General features: G+C 45.9%; 1 long non-coding RNA gene across 1 annotated transcript; it reads right to left on the reverse strand.

Moving 5' to 3' along the window:
- Positions 1 to 12,348: 12,348 nt before the first annotated feature.
- Positions 12,349 to 15,002, reverse strand: LOC144932271 (uncharacterized). The gene is made up of 4 exons (XR_013636884.1): positions 14,923 to 15,002; positions 14,280 to 14,318; positions 13,312 to 13,441; positions 12,349 to 12,754 (listed from the first exon to the last, which is right to left on the reverse strand). It is a non-coding gene; the product is annotated as an uncharacterized LOC144932271 (long non-coding RNA).
- Positions 15,003 to 24,120: the final 9,118 nt, after the last annotated feature.

Here is a 24,120-nt window from a genome sequence, read left to right on the forward strand (position 1 = left end):
TATATAACTCGACGCGAATCATCGGTCTGGCTAATGTATAACTTCGTTGGCGCCGTCACGAGCCCCCCCCCCTTCCAGAACGACAACAGCTGTGTCTTCAGAGCTAATAAACACGGACAAACACGCAAGCGAAACACACGGACGAACACACACACACAGGAAGGTTTTATGACAGACTTTGAACAACTCGGGAAACGGAGGGCATTTTCTCAACATAAGCCGGGGAAAAATCCATTCAACTCACTTCGTCAGGGGCCTGGCCCCCCACCACACATCGCCAGGGCTTCAACTCCACCACAGATCGTCAAGAAGCTTTCGTCATCCAGCATGACGAGAATCGCGAGGTAGCGACGTGCTGCTACAAGCCGAGGTCTGCACCACCTAAGAAGAATTACTACACTGAGCCGCCGAGCTGCGAGTGAAACGGACGGAGATTCCAGCTATCACTCTCGAGCCAACAACTTCAACCCAACGTCAATATCAGCAACGAGCGAAAGCATCGTTCATCGCCAGAGCGACAACCAACGAGAACCGACTCGTCATCCAGCAGTGGAGAGAAAGAGCGCGCCACCGCGCCGTCAGCTACGAGAGCGCGCCACCGCGCCGTCAGCTACGAGAGCGCGCCACCGCGCCGTCAGCTACGAGAGCGCGCCACCGCGCCGTCAGCTACGAGAGCGCGCCACCGCGCCGTCAGCTACGAGAGCGCGCCACCGCGCCGTCAGCTACGAGAGCGCGCCACCGCGCCGTCAGCTACGAGAGCGCGCCACCGCGCCGTCAGCTACGAGAGCGCGCCACCGCGCCGTCAGCTACGAGAGCGCGCCACCGCGCCGTCAGCTACGAGAGCGCGCCACCGCGCCGTCAGCTACGAGAGCGCGCCACCGCGCCGTCAGCTACGAGAGCGCGCCACCGCGCCGTCAGCTACGAGAGCGCGCCACCGCGCCGTCAGCTACGAGAGCGCGCCACCGCGCCGTCAGCTACGAGAGCGCGCCACCGCGCCGTCAGCTACGAGAGCGCGCCACCGCGCCGTCAGCTACGAGAGCGCGCCACCGCGCCGTCAGCTACGAGAGCGCGCCACCGCGCCGTCAGCTACGAGAGCGCGCCACCGCGCCGTCAGCTACCGAGAGCGCGCCACCGCGCCGTCAGCTACCGAGGGCCGCCAAGCGCCGCCAAGCGCCGCCGCTCACCTCATCGCGGAGAAAGTGTCAGCTGCAACTCGCACAGACGGCAGAGAGGTTGTATCACTCCCCACATACAGACTCGAGGAAACACAGAGAAAATCTTGTCAAACCAGTTTCCTTTGTCATAGAGCCTCGCCGAAGAATTAATTAAAACAGAGCCAGATTAGCTCTCCCGCAACACGCCCTCACCCACCATTGACTCCAACATTCCGTTAAAAGAATATTATACTTACCGATGAATCTATTGACATATACTTTCGCCTCGGGGATACAATAAGTGCTTTTATTAACGCAAAACGAAATGTGTCATGCTTGTTTTCAAACTCGGCCAGTCGCCGATGGTGATCGATACAAAAACGAACTAATGAGATGCCTGGTGGAGAGGTAGAGGTTACGATTGCATAATAATTTTTGGTCATTCAGTTCGTTAAATGCACAATATCGAAAATGCATAAGAGTTTGAGTTATTCAATTTAGTAAATGCATAAGTGTTCATTCATTCATTTTAGTCAATGCTTAATCTCGTAATTGCATAAGAATTTTAGTTATCCATATTAATCGAATGCTTGATATCGCAAATGCATAAGTGTTTGGTTATTCATGAATTATTGACGCATGTTTGACCTGCATGATAGAATGTCACATGCTTGTTAGAATAAAATTGCTTAACACCAACTGTTCGAGTGCTTCTTTCTAAGTCCATGCAAAACCATCATATTTTTGATAACTGTATCCTGTGATGAGATATGAAAATGGAGACCTAAATATCATAACACACGCTAGGATAATCGGTAAACGTTTAATCATTGATCATCGTGTTATCCTGATTGACATAACTCTGGATAAACGAAGCTGAGCCTAATTACCACAACTGCTCACATTAACATCATCGCAAGCATCCGCATAAATTACCACGACTATCTCCGCGATTATCATAATTTATGCATACAATTACTCACACCATCATAATATATGCATATAATCACATGCACTATCATAATTTATGCATATCATTACTCACACCATCATAAGTTATGCATGTATAATTACACACATTAACATAATTAATGCGATTTGCGCATTTTTCGGAAAATTATTAATTTTTATTATTTTCATCAAAATTTCATAACTCCGACACATACAACACCCCTATAGACCTGTGCCCGCAACTACAGGCAAGTATACACAGGGGCGGTGTGTGCAATGTATTTCCGACGCGACAACTGGCAATAAGGTCCCATGATATAGCTGCTCACCCCAGCTATAGATGCTCTGGTACGTGCATTGGCTTTGTACTGTTCGCCTTTTGGCGTTGTTCTCTGGTCTGACATTGGTAGTGAGACTAAGCCGTAAAGACGGCTTCTGGTGTCGGCCAATCAGTTTCAAAGACAATGTCATCTATTATCAGAGAATGTTTGTTTGCATGTTCACCACAAGTACTGTGTGATCAATGCAAACTTGATTTCTTGCAAAAGCTATCTATTTGGTATTAATTTAGGAGCTTTCGTGACTGCAGGAATTATTCTTTGGTTCTTTTCGGTTAAGTCACGTCTAAAAATAAATATGCTAATTCTCTCTGCCCCCTCCCTCTCTCCATCCCCGCCCCCCCCTCTCTATATTTAAGGGACCGTCACAGAAACGACCCCTCTCTTTGTGCCGATTTGTGTCCTCTCTCTGTGTGCCGTTGTGATGTCTGTCTGCTTGTATGTCTGTCTATAGTTTTCTAGTTAGATTTTTGTTGCTATTTATTTTATACCTGATGACGATTGCTTGTGTTGCAATCGAAACGTCGTAATATGTTATTTTAATTTATTATTTTATTTTTAGACGTGACTTAACCGAAAAGAACCAAAGAATAAAAACTATCTATTTGGTGTTTAAACATCTTAACACCTGTTGTATTGCCAGCAAGAATAAAACCGATAATTCTTTTTCATACTTTGATACTGGAAAAGAGGTCCCATATTTATTATGACCGAACACTGTACACTATTGACAAGCAACTATCATCCTGCACTCCATCGCAGTGCAGCGAACTTCGCCTGTATACTCTTGTAGGTATTTCCCCTCTACAATACAACAAAAACATTGGCATTGCCTTCGAGAATATACATATTAATAATGAAGAACATTCTACGACGTTTCGATCACAACACAAGCGATCGTCCTGATCGTCCTGATGACGATCGCTTATGTCGTAGTTTTTTGCTATTTTATTTTAACCTATCTAAGTGACTTTACCGAAAGACCCAAATAATATGAATTCCTGCAGTCACGAAAGCTTTAAGTCAAGATCATGAAGAACATTCATATTCTTCACGGCCACAATACAGTACCATCATTTAGCCAGCGCATGCAACAGTCTCTCTGTGCCATGCATTTGCCACGAAGAACCGGCGCCTTTAATGCTCAACACTGCTGGATGAGAGCGTTTACAAGCGTGTCGGCCACAGGGGTTTTAGATCTTACTTCACCACACTGGTCACTACGGGATGGTGAAGGGTGGGGGTGTGGAAGGTGGAGGCGATGAGCGGTTCTGATAGCACTTGCTTCTTATGTTAGCCGTGGCTGAGAATGGAACTCTGGAAGGCCTGCGTGCATTGGGCCGAACGCTTCCACTTTACCACCACTCCACACACCTATTATGAATACATCTGAATGTAAGGTTTTTCATTTTAACATCTGAAATATTTCCGGTCATTGCGCGCAACCGGAAAGGCTCTCCCCACAATTAGTCCGGCTTTGCGGGATTTTATCATAGCGATCAACAATTTCAAAACTATTTCTGATTCTGTGCCTGGTGGATTTTTTGTTTTAGTTTAATTAGGCGCTGGATGAGTCGTATTTATGTAATGACCGAAAACGCCCCTAAGCCAATGTGCAGCCTAACGGATAGTTTGAAAATAACCAAGGTCTCCGATTGACCGAAAGAGGCCTGCCCACAGGGATTGGTCGGGAGGTAGACTTTAAAGAGATTGGAGGCAAAGGGTTTTGAACGAAGATAGGGGATCCGTTAGGGAAGATGGATGGGGATTGGCTGAAGGGAAAACACGGACAGGAAAGTTCGAGAAAGGGGGCTCGAGGAGGATTAAAGGGTAGAGCACCAGGAGCGGTGACGTTCGAACGAAGGGACGAGCTACAACATGAAGAACCAAGTCCGGGCCTAGATCGTCATTGTGCCTTCAATTAAGTGGCTAAAAGTACTTCTTCGTCCGAGTCGTTTCAATTTATATACACAGCTCCTATGGTTAACATGAAAAAACGTGGTTTCTATTAGAATCTAGTTCAATCTCCACATGGAGACCCACAGTCTGGCATAGTGACCCGCATGGCATGTGCTGAGGTTAGCACAGTCGAGCTGACACGGAAGATTTTAATTTATTTTATTTCATTTATTTGGCAAAGCCCTGTGAGCCATTCGGCTCTTGAATCGGGTGCAACCGCAACAAAAAAAAACATGAACAAGAAAACATCTTAAAGTGACTATGTAACTACGTGCAGACAGGAAATCCAAGAAAAGACAGCAAAATATTGCAGAAAAGGCACCGTACACCAACGCTGTGTGCAAAAAATCCCAGTGGGATGCAAGTCAAACAACAACAACAACAACCACAAGACAACTTAGATTAAGGCCATCAGTCTAACTCAGATGAGGCACAAGCATTCATGTGGCGGCAACTGGTGGGGAGTAGCCACACACGGAAGAGGCTGGCAGACTCGGACTCAATATTTATTATTTCAGCTGGTAAAGTCCCTTTGAGCTATGCCCGCCGTTTTACAAGGATGACCACAGGCCCAAAGACCGTCGGCAGGGGCGGCGGTTATATGACACAGCAGCGAGGCAAATTATTGACACGAAAGCCACGCCAAAACTCACTGCACACTGGGTAAACAATTCGTAGCGGAGTGTGAAGGGAAGGTTTACGTTCATGAGCTTTGGTCACGGCTGCTCGAATTGGACTCGCCCCCACGTGCCACTTCAATTGGCTGGAGGCTTCTTCACTCGGCGGGAGTTGAGAAACCAGAATTGACCAGTTCCTGAATGACAGCACGGGTGGAGCATAAATGGTACTTGCAATAGCGAATTAACACTATTATAGGAGTTAAATGCCTGTCTATTAAGTTCAAAGACCATGCACAAATACAGTAGTCATAGGGACCGAGAACAATACACATATAGGCAAGCAACAGATGTCAAGTGTTTAGAACAAGACGTGTGCCCATTGTACATGCAACAATCCACGCAACAATGCCAAAGTATCCCTCCACTGAGCAATTCTGCACTTGCCACGAGCAGCGCCAGCCCACAGACTCCCCAAAGAGATGAACGACGGCCCTGAGTCTCCCTATAAACAGGGTCTCATGTAGAAGGCCAACAGCGACCCCTGGTGAAAGTACCCAATGCGACCAAAAATATCCCACGTGACGTGAGCAAATAGAGTAAATGCAGGCTAGTCTTGTTTAACGAGCGTTCTTTTTATGAGAATTCGCTATAACGAACAATTTGCAATTTTTACCCATTTGTTCCCAAAGCGAGCAAAATGCTCGCTTAGCGAGCGGCGACCGATCTATCGACAATGCGTCCTGTGGCGGTAGGGGGCGCACGGCGGCCGGCAGCTATTTGTTTACCAACTAAGCTGTGCTGCGTGCCCACGTGTTTCGTCGTTTGGGGGAGGGGGCCTCGTGGTGGCACTGGAATGGGTGGGGGGGGAAGTCGGTGGCGGCGCTGATTAATTGCAGACGTTGAGGACAGGAAGTCGCGCTCCATCTCGCATCCCACGCATCGTGGCTATGAACCCAGTAACCCTGATTCGATTCCCAGCCATGTTTAATATCAGTGGCGAGTGATTTTTGAACCAGTGGTTCTGCATGACCCCTGCTGCCGCCGCCACCCATTAAACATATACCCTTTAAATAACATACATGTCAGGCATCTGCATACACTATGGTTCTTCATGTGTGGTAAGTGTTAAATGTGATGCTTTATTATTTTCTTTAAAAATTATAATTTGTATAATAAAGTCGTTCAAGAGTGAAATATTGTGGGGCCGAAACGTAACCGAGCTTTTAGCATGGGAGGCAATGGGAAACTGATGATCGTTTAACGAGTTTTCGCTTACCGAGCAATTTTTACGGAACATACCTGGCTCGTTAAGCGAGACAAGCCTTTATCCTGATTACATCAGGGATGCGTTCCTGAAAGGTGCGATGCATGCGGCTCTGGAGCCACAGGTTGCCGACCCTTGCCGTAGCTCATGCTACTGCCGTCCTTGCCCCCCCCCCCCCTTACGACCAGACCTACCCCCAACCCCTCCTTAGCAACTCCCGCCTGTTCTCCTGTCACCTTAACCACACCACCACATTTCATAACTCCACTCTTTATTTCATCCACTATCATAGTATGCACAATTGTATAATTGCTCTCAAGCGCCTTGGAATAAGGTGCGATATAAGCCTATACGGTATAAGATGAGACGACGACACGAAAGGGCTCACCAGGCATGTCCACTTGGTGCGGCCACGTGCACGAAGCCCCAATTTGTGGTGCAGTACCCCACTCCGTCCACTAGGGGGCGCGCGCCATGCACAGACGAACTACCAAAGGCCAATCTCTTTCATCAGTTCTCTCTGCGGACGGGGCTCGCGGATCCGCACAGAGTGCTCTCCGGTTAAGTGGGCAAGTTGGGATGAGGCTCAAGGCTTCTTTCCAAGAGATTCCCGCTTCAAACCGGGGCCAATCCCTTTTTTAATAGTATTTTTTTCGTAACTACATTTGTTATACGCAATTATCACAATCCAGATTGTCCCTGGGCTTGTACAATCAAGTGCCATTTAGCAGAGGGCAATCTGCAAACGAATGCGACTTAAATTGTCCCCGAGACTTGTAAACAGAAGAGCGACTGTACTCAATGTTTCGAGTCACAGCGCCTCTCAAGCAAAGCTCAGGAATTGCGTGCAAGGTAATGTTTTGATTTATGCTGTACGTTTCAGTTTAACTACTGCAGCCAGTAGTGGTCGCTACGCTTAACGCAAACTCACCTCTTGGCTTGCGTGAAGATCAGGGACATGATAAACACGTTCTTTCGGAGTGGGCAGGTAGGAACTTGGTTGGACAGCGCATTCGTGCACGACAGACAAATATGCACGACAGACAGACAAATAGTCCCTGGTGGGCAGTGTGGAACCTGTTGTGCCTACCTGTATAATTTCCTTCACTGACCTGCTTCCGTTCCTCCCTTAAACCCCATCTGTTCTCCCTCGCCCATCCTACTGCTGCTCCCTGCCTCCGCCCCCAGCTATGACCAGGCATCACCCTATCCCTATCACGATCCCAATCACTACCCAAACCCCTATCACTACCTCTATCACTACCCCCAGCTCAACCCCTCCTAAACCACTATCGCCTGTTCTCCTGTCACCCGAACTACACCACCACTTTTAATGACAATTTTAGAAGCGCTGTAAAGCACCTTGGAGCACGGCGCGATATACATCTATATAAGATAACGACACTAAAGAGCTGACCAGGCAGATCACTTGGTGCAGTCACGTGTACGAGCCCCAACGGGGTTACTGCACCAACTTGTGATGCAGTAATTCTAGATTTGAATCTTTCGTGACTGCAAGGATTCATATTCTTAGGTTTTTTCGGTAAAGTCACGTAGGTAAAAAAATAAAATTAATAAAAGTAAAATAAAATAAAAATCACGACGTTTCGGAGGCAACACAAGCTTCCGTCTTTAGGTGGAACCGCCACAGCCACGACAGCTGTATCAAGTAAATGAGAGATTACAAGAGCTACCACTCCGTATATATAATGGTTGAAGAGGGGAAGGGCCAAGTGTGGTGCAGTAACCAACACAGGCTACTAGGAGGCCCGCGCCCCCTAGTGGACTCTGCGCAGACGACCTTCAAAAGCCAATCATCATCAGTCCCATCGACACAGAGTACTCTCTGTTTACCCTGGCAAGTGGGGATGAGGCTCAAGGATCATTTTCAAGAGATTCTCGTAGTTTGACCGATCCATTTTCAAAGGGAGTGTTTTTGTATGTATGTATTTATGAATGACATCATTGCTCTTCTTGGTTCTTTCGGTAAATGATGAATCCCTGCAGTCACGAAAGCTTTAAATCGACATCATTGCTGTTCTTGATTAATTCGTTTCCATCCAAACGAGCACACAGAGAACTGGGAAAGTGCGCAGTAACCGGCTGTGACCGGAGGCGATCGCTGCGAGGCACACGCGGAAGAGGCTGAAGCGTCTTTGGAAGAAAGCTGGTTTCTGAGTCTGACTCGCTTACAGAACCGCCTGCAGATGAACCAACCGACTCATTGTTGAGTCTCGTCGATCATGATATTCTCTGCACGTCAATGAGTCATCTCGCGACCCCCGTGCTCTGTGACGCATCGTGAAGGGTCTGCTCGACTCCAACCACCCATCAGCTAGTCAACCCGGTCTGTGCACAGTCCTTATGATGTTCTTCGCCACGTGCATTCTCCCGGTTTGCCATCTGAGTTTGATCAATCTAGTACCAATGCAAAACTCGAGTCCCTGGCACCAACGTCAATGGCAGAGGTGCCAAACAATACATTGCCGCTCGACAATATCCGCACATCGATGATCAAATCACGCTCAGACGTGCTTGCGCCGCTGATTGTCCATATGGAAAATCTTTAATTCAGCGAGGGCTGTTTCCCAAACCTAAATGAGTGTTGGCTTGAGCCATAGTGACCCCGCAAACTATCGCCCGAAGTATGTTGACCTTCTTCCACATCGTACGTAGTCAACCATGCTCATCGGAGGTTTGGGGGAAGGAAAACAAACTAAATACAATAAGCAGTTCTAAAGAAACGAGTTTTCAATCTAGATTTCAAAGTGCATAGCTCAAGTGTCTTCCTAATATCGGAAGGAAGACCATTCCAGATGGTCTTAGAAGCGCATCTGAAAGCGCACGATGCATGACCGTATATAATGGACGGATAGTCAAAAGCCGCTGCGAGGGTGACTGGAGTTCGCATGGTGGTTTATGCTCCTTGACGAGATCAACAAGGCATTGTGGTTGATTTGCGGCAAGCACTTCGTGTGTAATGAGTGCGACCTTATAATGTATTCGTTCAGCAACCGGAAGTCAATGCAGCTCGGTGAGCACTGGACAGACATGGTCGGATCTTGCAGTACCCTTCACGACACGTGCCAAAGAATTGTATACACGCTACAGCTTGCTAATTAATTTTCTAGACGTCCCGTAGAGTAGTAAGTTGAAGTAATCGAGCCTTGTTGATATGATGATCCATACCACCTTGTTGGGTATGTGATGACACAGTAGTACCCGAATGTGTCCTAGAGCCTGAGATGATAATTGCAGGACCTGACTATATTTTGCACGTGGTGATCAAAAGGACATTCTGATCGAGTATGGTGCCGAGGCTTTTTAGATGAGTAGAATACTAAATCCTGGAGTCTGCGATCGCCGCACCTGATCATCCCACACATGTTTTCGCCTGAGCTCGAGCACCAACCAGCAGAACCTCCGATTTTCCTGGATTAAACAGCAGCATTTCGTTTCGTGAAAAACACACAGACATCACTCGCGTGCAATCTTTGAAGCTATCGAGGCTCTCCATACAATGGCGGCTCCTGCAACATCTCTCAGGGGGGGCAAATGTCTGGATGATTGATAAGGATAAGGTCCACCCATGCAATGGATAAATTAACAGCTTGAGCATGTAAAGGCAACTTCACTTCATTAATATTAATGAAAAAGAAAGTGACTCTTACAATACATCTTGTTTGTTTCTATACTCACTATTAATACAATCCACTCAAGTTTATTTTATTAAAGATTCCACTAGGTGGCGACAAATTATATTGTTGGATGAAACGTGCTTACGTATGATGACGTAAGCACGTTAGTGCGAGCCCTCCCGGAAGCCATAGATAATGCATTGCAGCGCCCCCCGTTCGAAAAAAAACATCTTTGAATGTAAGTCTATGGGGCCACTCGGGGCGATTCTCAGCCGGAGTGAAATCGCCCAAAAAGAGGAGGTACTCCACAGAACGTGACATGACGCTGATTGGACTATATCCAGCGGCACAGTGACGGCTAGCGTGACTCTGTGGTTGAATGACATTGGTGGTGCGTCGCCCAATCGCCCTAATGAAGAAACCGCCCCTGTCTCCATATATAACTTTAATTGCACTGCGGTGTACAATTGTGTACATCACTATATTGATAGAACTTGATGTCATGCGACGAGATGACATCAGTGATCAGAGAGACATATGTTGAAAATAGGAAGGGCCCGAGGACAAACCCTTGCGGTACGCCAACTAGGCACGGCTATAGGTGATGATTGTTCATAACCCAGCTTGACAAACTGTGATCGAACATGTAGGTATAACTCAATCCACTCCAGTGCCATACCCTATACACTGAACCCTGACCTTTGCTGCCCGATGAGTATCTCATGATTCTGCGTTAAAGTGCGGCACTGGGTCCTTGGGGGATCCCTGAGGATGGACGCGACCTCGAGAGCGGATTTGCGTTCCCTGGTCGTTGGCTGCGTTGCCCCGTCACCCAGGGGTGGCACGTGCGTCAGGGTTGGTGCGAACCAAGGCCGTAACCATGGAGTCAATATTGGGGGGGACTAAATCTTCCAGGGGGTGTGGGGGTCCCCCTCCAGAAAAATAAATAGATCTAAATTTGAAAACGAATTTCCTGCCATTTCCTGCCTAAAATAAAAAAAAATTCACTAACACATAGGATGGACATATTCTTAGTTTTTTTTACAATAATGTCGAATAGTATATTACATTGCACTATTTTTTTTCTTTTTGACCTTTTCTTGTTTCATTGTATGTAATGGCAGAGATTAGGGATTAATAAAGTACAACCATAACCACAATCATATAAACAGAAATGTATTTTATAGCAATATATTGGGGGGGCGGGGTATTTTGAGCATATTCGAATATTGGGGGGGGGGGGGATGTGCCCCCCCAATATATATGATAATTACGGCCTTGGTGCGAACGGTCATCGCAGTTTTCTGTATCTGTTTTGTCACCACGGTATTCTGTGATTGTCGACACCCGGGGTCGCTGTGTCATACCTGTCAACCCCTTATCAGTGCCCTACCTGATTACAGACCAATTCAGGCCTTATTAGTCACCCCGTGCCCTTATAAACCTCAACGTTCATCCTACAAGTCCCATCACAAGGGAGAAACACAAATAGAAAAAACATGTTTTTCTCATATTTAAACGGCTGTATGCCATATGGACCTGGAAACTCAATTTCCCTATACAATAATTCCATGTAAACCCCTATGGGTTGACAGGTATGCTGTGTTAAGCTGGTGAACTACGGGGTGATGTAAATGTGTGCTGTTACTGTTGCCGACAGCTTTGAAGAGTTGGTTGTACTTGGTTGGCAAGAAATTATTATTCGCTACATTTGGTTTGCGTCCTTGTGCTTAGTGCCTCAGTAGTGCGTAGCGAATCAAGGCATCGTTGACCAATTACAAATTTTGTTCAATTTATTTTATTCCGGATCGAGTTATTGTCCATCTTTCAGTCACCGTTAAAGCACGTTTTAAAATCCGCATTGGCGCCCTGTAAAAAAAAATATTGCGGGAATTGCATGGAAGAGAAAATGTATCCGAACTCCTCGCTCTCGCACATTAAAAATGAGCAACCCTCAAAGGCTGTCGTCATTCTTTGCATTGCTGATGTTTGTGTTGTTGCTGTGCTCAAGCACTATGGATCGCCCGTGTAAAATAGTCGGGCAACTGGTCAAATGTTATTATCTGTGCAACAAATAACCTCAAACTCATAGATCGTTGAAATATCTGAACACCGGTCGGTCTCATCAGTACGCATCTGCTAACCAGCTCTGACAAATCACCTTATGCCTAGGAAAGAGCTCAAGTGCCTCTGTGTACACAGTGCACCTAACTTGGCACAAATCAAGTGATTTGATTGGTCACTGACGTTTGTGGCGAATGGCGGCTGGAGATGATGAAGTTGCGTGTTATCGCCACAGAATCAATGCACACGCACACCACAGCGCACTGGTAGATTGTCATTTTATTTCCAGTTCAATTCATTCGTATCACCTCACCAAAAACCCCACAGGAAAGAGAGAAAACCAGACAGCTTTTGAGATAACTTTGTACCGTGCGTGTGTATTCTGTTATTAGCAAATGCATGTACAGTATGTATTGATGGACTGCACATATATGTCTGAAATATCTGTCGTAGAGGATCGTAATATGCATCTAGGATGTCAATTGCATTACATTTCACATATAAAAGAGATATTTTACGTGCTAAGCACTTTCATTGTTTGGGACGTTTTGCATTCGTGTGAAGGAAGTGTGTGCTGAGCCGGTGTGTGCCTCTAACACGTGCTGGTGGTATGCACGTGTTGGCGGTGTGGCAGTGTGCATGGTGGCTGTGTGTGTGTGTGCGCGCCTGTTGGTGTGTGTGCGAGTGTTGCAGTGTTGCACGGGGCCGTGTGGTCGGTTTTCAGCTTCCACTCTTTACTTCTTTTGCTGGAAGTATCTGATGAACTCTGCACGCGAAAACAATCGTGTGTAAATTAGGCGACGCGAGGTACGGGTAGTCCTCGGGTTACGGACATAATTCGTTCCTGAGAACCGTTCGTAAGTCGAACGGTTCATACGTTGGAACACAATAATGCACTGTATTTAAATTCCCATACGGTAAGTTTTATGAAATGAAGAAGACATATTGCACATTTGCATGTAACACTGTAAAAACATTTACTGTATAGTAAAAATAAACATAAACTAAAGTAACATAAACAGAAGAAAAAACATTTTTTCCACTTACCTTGAATCTTGATGCTGGCTGCTTGTCAGTAGGAAGGGGGGCAATGAATCACCACAATTGTACAGACACACGCACGGTGCACGCAAGCACGCGTGCACACGCACACACACACACGGAAGCACGCACACACAAAAAGACCACCCACACACCCCAACGACAACGATCTCTCGTGTAGACTTAAGAGGCCGTTGGGGCAAGTGCTGTTATTGAACAGCGCCGTTGAGGGCCTGCACGACACACGAGGGGGTGAGTTGTCAGCGATGATGTCTCTCTCACCGCTGCTACTGATCTTGCCATCCTTGTCCTTGTCTGCTGCCAAGTAGAAGCTGTCCAGTTGAGCCTCGCTGAGTCCAAGGATCGAGAGGCCGGCCTTCAGCTCCGCCTTGCTCAGGCTTTTGTTGCCATCCTGGTGACAAGGGGCACACTCGCAGTTTTAATGACTCGTAGCTCTTCCATTCTTGCCTATGGCAGCAATACGTCCAGGAGCTAAGTGCCAACATTGAGGTGATCTAGTCACGCGAGGGTTTCAGGAGAGAGTTCGTTTAGTTTCGCAATTCCTCCTCCAGTGAAGGAGGGTAGACTATAGTTGTTTACTATATGGTCCATAGTTTTGGTATGGCCCATATTGACCAGCGTGGTCATATCCCTTAAATGAGTGCTTTGCAATGTCTTTAAAATAAATATTCGGCACGCCAATTAAATTATCATCATTTTTGTTTACCCAGCAAACTCTTACCAAGTCTCAAGACTATTTTTCAGGAGGGACCTGCCAAGTGTTCACAGCAGCAGGGGACGATGTTCCTTTGTCTAACCCCACATGAGTAATTTGCAGATTTTGTTTTCCAGCACTGTGATGTTTGAACATTACCAGTCGCATTGTATTTTTTGTTGCTTTTGGTGTAAATCGAAGGCCCGGGAGGAAACCCAGGCAGAACACAGGGAGAGTATGTCGTGTCTGGAAAGAGGAGCGGCGTGACGAGGAACGGTGGAAAAGTGGTTGGTGCACTGTTTTTTTTATGAACCCAGCAAGAGCTAATCAGCATGGCGAAGTGTGGTCAAAGAACCCCATGACTGAAAGTCCTCTGTGCAGATACCTCAATCCGGCCGTAAGAAAGACGCAACCGCTCGATGTTTCTGCATTATCTGGTATGGCCCGTAAGTTGGTGCCTATTTTACTGACCACAGTGAGAAGGATGATGGTGACAATACAGTACAATTTTTTAAGTCGAAGTTTCATCGCTTACCTTGTCCAGAGCCTTGAACTTGGCCTCCAGGTCTTCACACTGGCAGAAGGGAGTGAGACAGACACGAGAACATGGCATTTTAACAGTGCAGTTCGGTTCGGTCCATTGCTCTACATTTAACGGGGAGCGTGACATCGTAATGGGATGACATGGGTCTCTGTCGCCCTGAGTGGCCATCCATATTTGGGCGACCGAATCAAATAAGTAAATGTTGGACCAAATTTTTTTTATTTCTAGCTCCTTTTAAGACGTAGAATTTGCATCAGTCGGTCACAACTGCCAGAAAATCCATCGAAGAGGCTTCTTCAACAACTGGATTTACAAAGGGGGGAGGTTGGGGATTAAACATAACATATGTTTATATTTTACCTGGAACGTCCCTTGACATGGAATGTCTCATTTGCAAGGGTCTCCAAATATATTTGAGAATCCACTCTTGTCATCCCCCTTGACCGCCTTGACCCCCATTTAACGTGCGCTATTTGTAGCAGTGTTTATGCCACTCTGATATGTAGCATTGAACATGCATTTACATGCCCCGTGGCAATACATAACCTCAGCAGTGGCACCCAAGGGGCAGGGTGGCACCGTGTGCGGCGGTGTCTGTCCTGTGTGCGGTGCACAGGGGTTGTCGATCTCTCACCTTCTTCGATGGGCAGCTCATGTTGAAGCGACGGAAGTAATGCTGACGAGTCGGAAGGAGTTATGAAGAGTTGACCTCGTGCTGTGCCTTTCTGTGGGCATCAACCCGGCTTTTATAGCAGAATATGGGGTGTGTCTACATCGCGCGTGTGTGGGGTGTGGTGAGGGTGTGGTGAGGGTGTGGTGGGGGTGTGGTGGGGGTTTGAGTGGGGTAGGGTGTGTTTGGGCGGGTGTAGGTGTGCAGGTTCAAATGTTGCAGTGTGAAATTGAAAATACTATTTCTGCACATGCGTGTGTTTAATTGAGTGGTAGTGTAATCCTTAGTGCGCTACTAATCCGGCAACCCGAGCTCGATTCCCACTCACGGCCAACGCCAGTGATGATTATCTTATTTTATTTATACCTACGTGACTTTACCGAAAGAACCAAAGAGTATGGATTCCTGCAGTCACGAAAGCTTCAAATCAAGAATTAGTATCTTACTTTAGCACGTAGGCTTTCGCGACCAACATCATCCATAATAGAGTTTTTTTTGGGTTAGATCACATAAATATATAAATGTGTCGTTAGATCCCGCCACTACCCAATACTGCTAACTAGTAAGGGTTGTCACGTAAACAAAACATGCCAATTTGTCACGAGTACAACATACCGGTATGTTGGAGAGCCAAGCCACAACATTTACAATCTGAGTACGACGTTTCGCCAGTAATTACAACTAGCTTCAACAGGCGACAGCCAGATTTGTGGAGTTGAAATTATCTGTGGCTTGCAAGCCCACTGGCTATCAACAAATATTCATTCATGAAGCCATCCATATGTATAAACACAGATATAATTTCAACCGAGAAGATGGGTACAAACTGAGCAATCATTGGAAGGACGTTATTAACTAGTTCAAGTCATAACTGGCTGTGATGTTTCCATCCTACCTTCCAATGTTAGTAGTTATTTTCGATTCTCTGGTTTTACATTAACAGGTTAAATGTCTCACACTAACACAGCCACCGTCGCTCGTGTCCTCGAGGTGGCGGTGGCTCTTTGATCTTACATTGACATGCTAATCTCTTACATTGACATGCTAATCTCTTACATTGACATGCTAATCTCTTACATTGACATGCTAATCTCTTACATTGACAAGCTAATCTCTTACATTGACAAGCTAATCTCTTACATTGACATGCTAATCTCTTACATTGACATGCTAATCTCTTACATTGACAAGCTAATATCTTACATTGACATGCTAATCTCTTACATTGATATGCTAATCTCTTACATTGACATGCTAATCTCTTACATTGACATGGTAATCTCTTACATTGACATGCTAATCTCTTACATTGACATGCTAATCTCTTACATTGACATGCTAATCTCTTACATTTACATGCTAATCTCTTACATTGACATGCTAATCTCTTACATTGACATGCTAATCTCTTACATTGACATGCTAATCTCTTACATTGACATGCTAATCTCTTACATTTACATGCAAATTTCTCACTTTAACATTACTATCCCCAAACTGAATTTGAAGCTTTCGTGACTGCAGGAATTACTCTTTGGTTCTTTCGGTAAAGTCACGTATAAAGATAAAATAATAAATTAAATACTAGCATACGTATAAAGATAAAATAATAAATTAAATACTTGTATACTAATAAATGTAATACTAGTATACTAGTATTTAATTTATTATTTTATCTTTATACGTGACTTTACCGAAAGAACCAAAAAGTAATTACTATCCCCACCCACTTAGTTTATGACCCTTGGGCTACACACATTTCAAACCTTTAAAACAGCCTACCTCAGCAGCTTTCCCGCTATGTTTTCTCCTGATGACGATTGCTTGTGTTGCGATCGAAACGTCGTAGTTTTTTTGGTTATTTTTGTTCTTTTCTTTGAACCTATCTACGTGACTTTACAGAAAGATCCAATAATATGAATTCCTACAGTCACGAAAGCTTTAAGTCAATATTTAATGCCCCGTTGATTTGTGCAACATTATAACCGTTCATTTGCAGTGCTTCTTTAACATGTTTAATTTCACTTCTCAAACTGTCACCATCTGACACTTTCTTAGCTCTATGAATGAGCGTCTTGATAAGAGCAGATTTCTGTGCGGGGTGATGGTGTGACTGCATTCAGATAGGTGTCAGTATGCGTTTTCTTTCGGTAAACACTATTATTTAACAATTTCGACCCCATCTGAGCAGAATATCCAGAAATGGTAGAGTTTTGTCAGCTTCCACTTCCATGGTGAACTGGATGACACGGTCCATAAAATACAAAAATTTGTATCTGGTACAAAAGATGTGTTACCGAAGCTATCAACAGAAGGTGTGTACAGGATAAACTGCACTTGTGGCAAATGCTATGTTGGGCAAACATGACGAATGATCAGCACGAGATTAAAATAACATCAGATAAATATTGAATACCTCCAAATACAACTGTCAGCAGTAGCAGAACACGCGTGCCAACACGGACATTCAATTGATTTTGAATTAAAACTTTCGTGACTGCAGGAATTCGTATTCTTTGGTTCTTTCAGTAAAGTCACTTAGATAGAAGAAAAATAATAATAAATAGAAAGTGAATAAAAATAAAATAAAAATAATAAAAAACAAAACACTAGTGTTGACTGTAGCCTGGTTCTAAATCGGATTGAGTGTACTGGCAGTCTATAATGTAGACTGTAGCCTGGTTATTAAGTTTGGTGAGTCTACTGGCAGTCTACAATGTAGACTGTAGCAATGGTTATTAACCTCGGTGAGTGTACTGCCAGTCTATAATGTAGACTGTAGCAATGGTTATTACACTGAGTGAGCATACTGGCAGTCTATAATGTAGACTGTCGCCTGGTTTTTAACCTGAATAAAATAAAAAATAAAACACTATGTTTCGATCGCAACACAAGCGGTCGTCATCAGGAAAAGGGGGTTAGCCTCTAAAGGCAAACTGTTTATAAAGGTTTAGAGATGAGCGTAGCCCAAGTGTGTCAGTAGCATGGGCGGGGCAGCTAATGTTAATGTATGAGGAAGCAACAACAACACAGTAGGTTTACACCAATCAAAGGGCCGCCAGTCAATCATTGCAGCTAGCTCCACACACCCACACTGCTGACAGTGGAGGTTGACAAGAAAACACAAATTACGTCATTACCCAAAGTGGTTGATGACATCTTTCCAATGATTGCTGAGTTTATAACCATCCTCTCAATTGAAATTGTGGCTGTGTCTGTGTATATGGATGGCTTCACGAACGAATCTTTGTTGATAGCCAGTAGGCTTGCAAAGTACCATCGTCTAAGAGCAATCAAATTTCGTGTGAGCCAGCCGCATTAAAATAATGATCAGCCACGGCAGAAGTATTGGTCATACCGTGTTTCAAATCTGCCTTATGCTCACGAACTTGTCCTTCACAGATGGGATCAGATCACGAATTGTATGTACTGTGTTAAATCGGACCTGGATCTTGTGTTTGTTCATGATTTTGGAAATATTTTTGGCTACCCCTGCTATGTATGGCAAGGTGATGGTTTTGATTGGATCTTCAGATGGCTCCTTCCTCACGGTTGGGGTGATGGCTTTTCGGATTGTGTTGTCAGAATATCCATTCGCCTTGAGAGCTTGGTGTACGTGTTTGAGTTCACAGGTTAGGTGTTCATGGTCGGATATACATTGAGCTATATGGTGTAGTGCTTTGATGAGGGAATTCTTCTGGGATGGATGGTGGTGGGAACCAGGTTTTAGGTAGGCGTCAGTATGGGTTAATTTCCTGTAGACAGAATGACTCATTGAGCAATCTGGTCTCTTTTTGATTAGGACATCCAAGAAAGGGAGCATGCCATCTTTTACAACCTCCATGAAGAATGTGATGGCTGTGTGTAATTGATGTGGTTGAGGAATTGGTTCACAGCCGGTCGGCCATGTGGCCTCTTCCACAAGGAGGGGTGTAGAGTGGATGCCTGGATGAAGGGGGGGGTGGTTAGACATTTGTGACGATGTGTGACAAGGGGGGGGGGGGGGGGTTGAGAAATGTGACGTCACATCAAAATGCGCAACTTTAAATGAATATAGACAACACGTTCTACTTCATTAAATATACTTTTAAATAAATGTTTTCTCCTACAACATCAGAGTGCAGCGCCACATTAAATACGCACAACAATGACAATAGTTTAAAGCGATTTGAAGCATGTTTTTTTTTTGGGGGGGGGGGGGAAGCAGAGCTTTGTGACGTCATTTTTGAGGGGGGGGTCTGATTTTTTGTGACGCCGTGTGACGAAGGGGGCGGGGGTAAAAAATCGTCCAAAATCGCGTGACGTCATTTATGGACGGCCCAAAAAACACTCGCCTGTCACTAGTTGTAGCCTCCGTACTCAGTGGTGCTGGAGACGTTGAACGCCCATGGATTTCAGGTTGCAGAAATGTGGGGGCCTGGGAGTTTCATCGACGGCGAACTCTCCCTCCTTGAAAGTGCACTTAGGGCAGGGCACGACCACCACGGTGGCCGGCAGTGGGCGCAATACCACCCTGCCTGAAAACTCGAGAAGAACCTGTTAATAATGCACTTCCCGTAGCAAAACATCTAGCTGAATCATCACCCTGCCCGCATCAAATACTGCCTGAGAAACCCCGCGACACCCTGTTTATTCATATTTTGTCAAGAATCCAACATACAAACAAACATGTCATGAACGCGTAACATTTTGAGGTGAAACCCTCTCAAGAAGGGAACCTGCTGGAACAACTCGGGCTCACAGCGCTACCATCACAGAGGTGACGATTGGGAGTTGCACATTTGCAGGGGAGGGGAATGAAGAAGGGGAGCGGGGGATAATGTAACCAAACAAAACCAAAAAATGAATAATATACACGTGATATCCAAGTTTGTCATTTTTTTTATTTCCCCAAGGAGCAACGGATGTCATACGTCTGCAAAAATAGTGTAGTGTCAAGAGTCAATCCCCTCTCCCCGGCCCCCCTTTCTCTGACAATTCAAACAGGGTTCAGCAAAAACGGGGACCATGTAGCCTCATATTCTAAACCCTTCCCTTTAAGTTTATGACTAAGGTGCTCCATTCCAACCAAGACAAGCAGAGCTATCTGCCAGAGTCCCCAAGAAAGGGGTTCATGATCTTTCCAATTTGCCAGGATAGTTTTCCTTGCTAAAATGTAGGTTTGCAGTAGCGCGTGCTGGTGCGTTGTCACTCCTCTTGGCTTCAAGCTCCACAAAGTTGAGTCCACTGAGGGGCTCAATTCCGTGCCACCAATCCGGTTAGAATAATCCATTGTCTTCATAAACCGGTGACGCCCTCTCTGCCTGAAAGACTCTGCAACAACCTGTAAATAACTTTTCTCATGGACTCTCTACCTGAAAACTTAAAATAAATTATGATCATACACGTGAATCAGCATTGCACCTTTTAAAATGAACGTCCACGGAAAAGCCTAAGGCACACCTATTAAAATTGGAAAACACCCTAACCACTTTATCTAGAGCCTCAAATATCATAAATGTAAAATACCCTCTGCCCTGAACTTTGATGATATTCAGAAAATGATTTAATGGATCATGGCCCCGATGCGTAAGTTGATGTGTACACACCTGTATTGCACAATGCATGTTTTTACCTGCTCCTGTGTCCGTGTTGCTGTCTGCCTCTAAAATATCGAAACATTATTCTCCCTGTGTATGACTACCATCTATACACTCCCGTCCACCACTTATCTAGCTCTTCTGGGCTCAACGGACTCCGCAGTCCGGACCGTCTTCTCTCCAGCACTGCAGGAGGTGGCTCCCTCGTGTGCTTTTTTTTCAGGTCAGGTCGGGCTCTCACGTGGCATCAGGCCGCAGCTCCTGGGCGCGCCTCTCTCGCCCTCCAGCAGGAAGAGGAGCAGCTCGCAAGGACCCCTAAATAGGCATTGAAAGGTTCTTGCTGACAGCACTTGGCCTAACAGTCAATAAGGCTATACGGGGGATCTTTGTTTTTGATGCCTGTTTAAAAAAAAACTTTGTGGCGCCAGTCAGCACCACTAAATGAAATATGTTATTTGGCTGATTATTCTCACGGTGCGCAATGATAGGTTTTGAATCTGGACTGGTGCGGGGCGGGGGCTTATAACCCGTCCACCATACATTTAAATGCCAAATAACCACATTAAAATGAATCATAATAAGATAGGCCAGAGGCAGAAGGGCACATGTGTTTACAATGGTTTGGTGGAGCAAGGGGACTAAAAGCCCCCATTGGAGAGTCTCCACAAACAACAAAACATTACTATGGCTGGCTACGTGCAATATCTAAACACTTGCTTGGGAAGTGACGTTGCTATCCCTTTGTCGGGAACTAGACTAGTACTGCCTGAATCTCTGTGGAATAGAGGAGGTCTGGTGGACTGGTTTCTGGCCCCTGTCACATTGAGTGATGGGTGGCTAGTCCATTGGATTAGAAATTGTGGTGGTCGTGACCTTAACAGGACCCTGCGGGGTGGGCTGGTAGGAATAATACTTAGTACCGGTACAGGGATTTCCACCGGGTATAGAGGAGTTAAAGAAAAAATTACTGTATTCTAGTGTAACGTTAATTAAAAGTGTTTGTTTTGACAAGAAACGCTGTGAGATTTAAAGACTCGTAGTCTTTCATTTCCAGCCTTCTGCACTAGGCCTCGCGAAGCCTTCTCTGCAGTAGGCCTCGCGAAGCCTTTTCTGCAGCAGGCCTCGTGATGCCTTCTCTGCAGTAGGCCTCGCGAAGCCTGCCGCACTAGGCCTCGCGAAGCCTGCTGCACTAGGCCTCGCAAAGCCTTCTGCACTAGGCCTCGCGAAGCCTTCTCTGCACTAGGCCTCGCGAAGCCTTCTCTGCAGTAGGCCTCGCGAAGCCTTCCCTGCAGTAGGCTTCGCGAAGCCTTCTCTGCAGTAGGCCTCGCGATGCCTTTTCTGCAGTAGGCCTCGCAAAGCCTTCTCTGCAGTAGACCTAGCGAAGCCTTCTGCACTAAGCCTCGCGAAGCCTTCTCTGCAGTAGGCCTCGCGAAGCCTTCCCTGCAGTAGGCCTCGCGAAGCCTTCTCTGCAGTAGGCCTCGCGATGCCTTTTCTGCAGTAGGGCCCGCGAAGCCTGCCGCACTAGGCCTCAAGAAAGTCTGCTGCACTAGGCCTCGTGAAGCCTTCTGCACTAGGCCTCGCGAAGCCTTCTCTGCACTAGGCCTCGCGAAGCCTTCTGCACTAGGCCTCGCGAAGCCTTCTCTGCAGTAGGCCTCGCGAAGCCTTCCCTGCAGTAGGCCTCGTGAAGCCTTCTCTGCAGTAGGCCTCGCAATGCCTTTTCTGCAGTAGGCCTCGCAAAGCCTTCTCTGCAGTAGACCTAGCGAAGCCTTCTGCACTAGGCCTCGCGAAGCCTTCCCTGCAGTAGGCCTCGCGAAGCCTTCTCTGCAGTAGGCCTCGCGATGCCTTTTCTGCAGTAGGCCTCGCAAATAAGGCGATTAAATGTATCTCGTGTCTGTGTTAATATAAATGTATCTTGTCTCTGTGTTAAAAAAACGTGCTGCGTTTCAGTAAAGTAAATTTGAAGCGAAGTTTAAAGTTTTGCCGTGAGGCGCCGGAAGCGACGTCCATCTTGTTTAGTTCACAGATCGCAGGGGGAGCGGGCGGCCATCTTGTCGGACAGACGGACAGACGGACGGACGGACGGATGGACACATTAATCTATTGGTGGTCTGGTCCAATTCGTTCCTACCAATATAAACTATTTTATATCTACCAGGGCAACCAACGGTTACTAGGGTTCATTGGCTGGTATTATCCACTTAACATCACAATATTACCATATTGCTCAATGAGGAGGGGGACTGTTTTTCCATCTTACATACAGTGAAGGAAAAAAGTATTTGATCCCCTGCTGATTTTGTACGTTTGCCCATTGACAAAGAAATGATCAGTCTATAATTTTAATGGTAGGTTTATTTGAACAGTGAGAGACAGAATATCAACAAAAAAATCCAGAAAAACGCATGTCAAAAATGTTATAAATTGATTTGAATTTTAATGAGGGAAATAAGTATTTGACCCCCTCTCAATCAAAACGATTTCTGGCTCGCAGGTGTCTTTTATACAGGTAACGAGCTGAGATTAGGAGCACACTCTTAAAGGGAGTGCTCCTAATCTCAGCTTGTTACCTGTATAAAAGACACATGTTCACAGAAGCAATCAATCAATCAGATTCCAAACTCTCCACCATGGCCAAGACCAAAGAGCTCTCCAAGGATGTCAGGGACAAGATTGTAGACCTACACAAGGCTGGAATGGGCTACAAGACCATCGCAAAGCAGCTTGGTGAGAAGGTGACAACAGTTGGTGCGATTATTCGCAAATGGAAGAAACACAAAAGAACTGTCAATCTCCCTCGGCCTGGGGCTCTATGCAAGATCTCACCTCGTGGAGTTGCAATGATCATGAGAACGGTGAGGAATCAGCCCAGAACTACACGGGAGGATCTTGTCAATGATCTCAAGGCAGCTGGGACCATAGTCACCAAGAAAACAGTTGGTAACACACTACGCCGTGAAGGACTGAAATCCTGCAGCGCCCGCAAGGTCCTCCTGCTCAAGAAAGCACATATACATGCCCGTCTGAAGTTTGCCAATGGACACCTGAATGATTCAGAGGACAACTGGGTGAAAGTGTTGTGGTCAGATGAGACCAAAATGGAGCTCTTTGGCATCAACTCAACTCGCCGTGTTTGGAGGAGGAGGAATGCTGCCTATGACCCCAAGAACACCATCCCCACCGTCAAACATGGAGGTGGAAACATTATGCTTTGGGGGTGTTTTTCTGCTAAGGGGACAGGACAACTTCACCGCATCAAAGAGACAATGGACGGGGCCATGTACCGTCAAATCTTGGGTGAGAACCTCCTTCCCTCAGCCAGGGCATTGAAAATGGGTCGTGGATGGGTATTCCAGCATGACAATGACCCAAAACACACGGCCAAGGCAACAAAGGAGTGGCTCAAGAAGAAGCACATTAAGGTCCTGGAGTGGCCTTGCCAGTCTCCAGACCTTAATCCCATAGAAAATCTGTGGAGGGAGCTGAAGGTTCGAGTTGCCAAACGTCAGCCTCGAAACCTTAATGACTTGGAGAAGATCTGCAAAGAGGAGTGGGACAAAATCCCTCCTGAGATGTGTGCAAACCT

This window comes from Lampetra fluviatilis, chromosome 5 (assembly GCF_964198595.1).
Source record: "Lampetra fluviatilis chromosome 5, kcLamFluv1.1, whole genome shotgun sequence".
Classification (NCBI taxonomy): Eukaryota; Metazoa; Chordata; class Hyperoartia; order Petromyzontiformes; family Petromyzontidae; genus Lampetra; species Lampetra fluviatilis.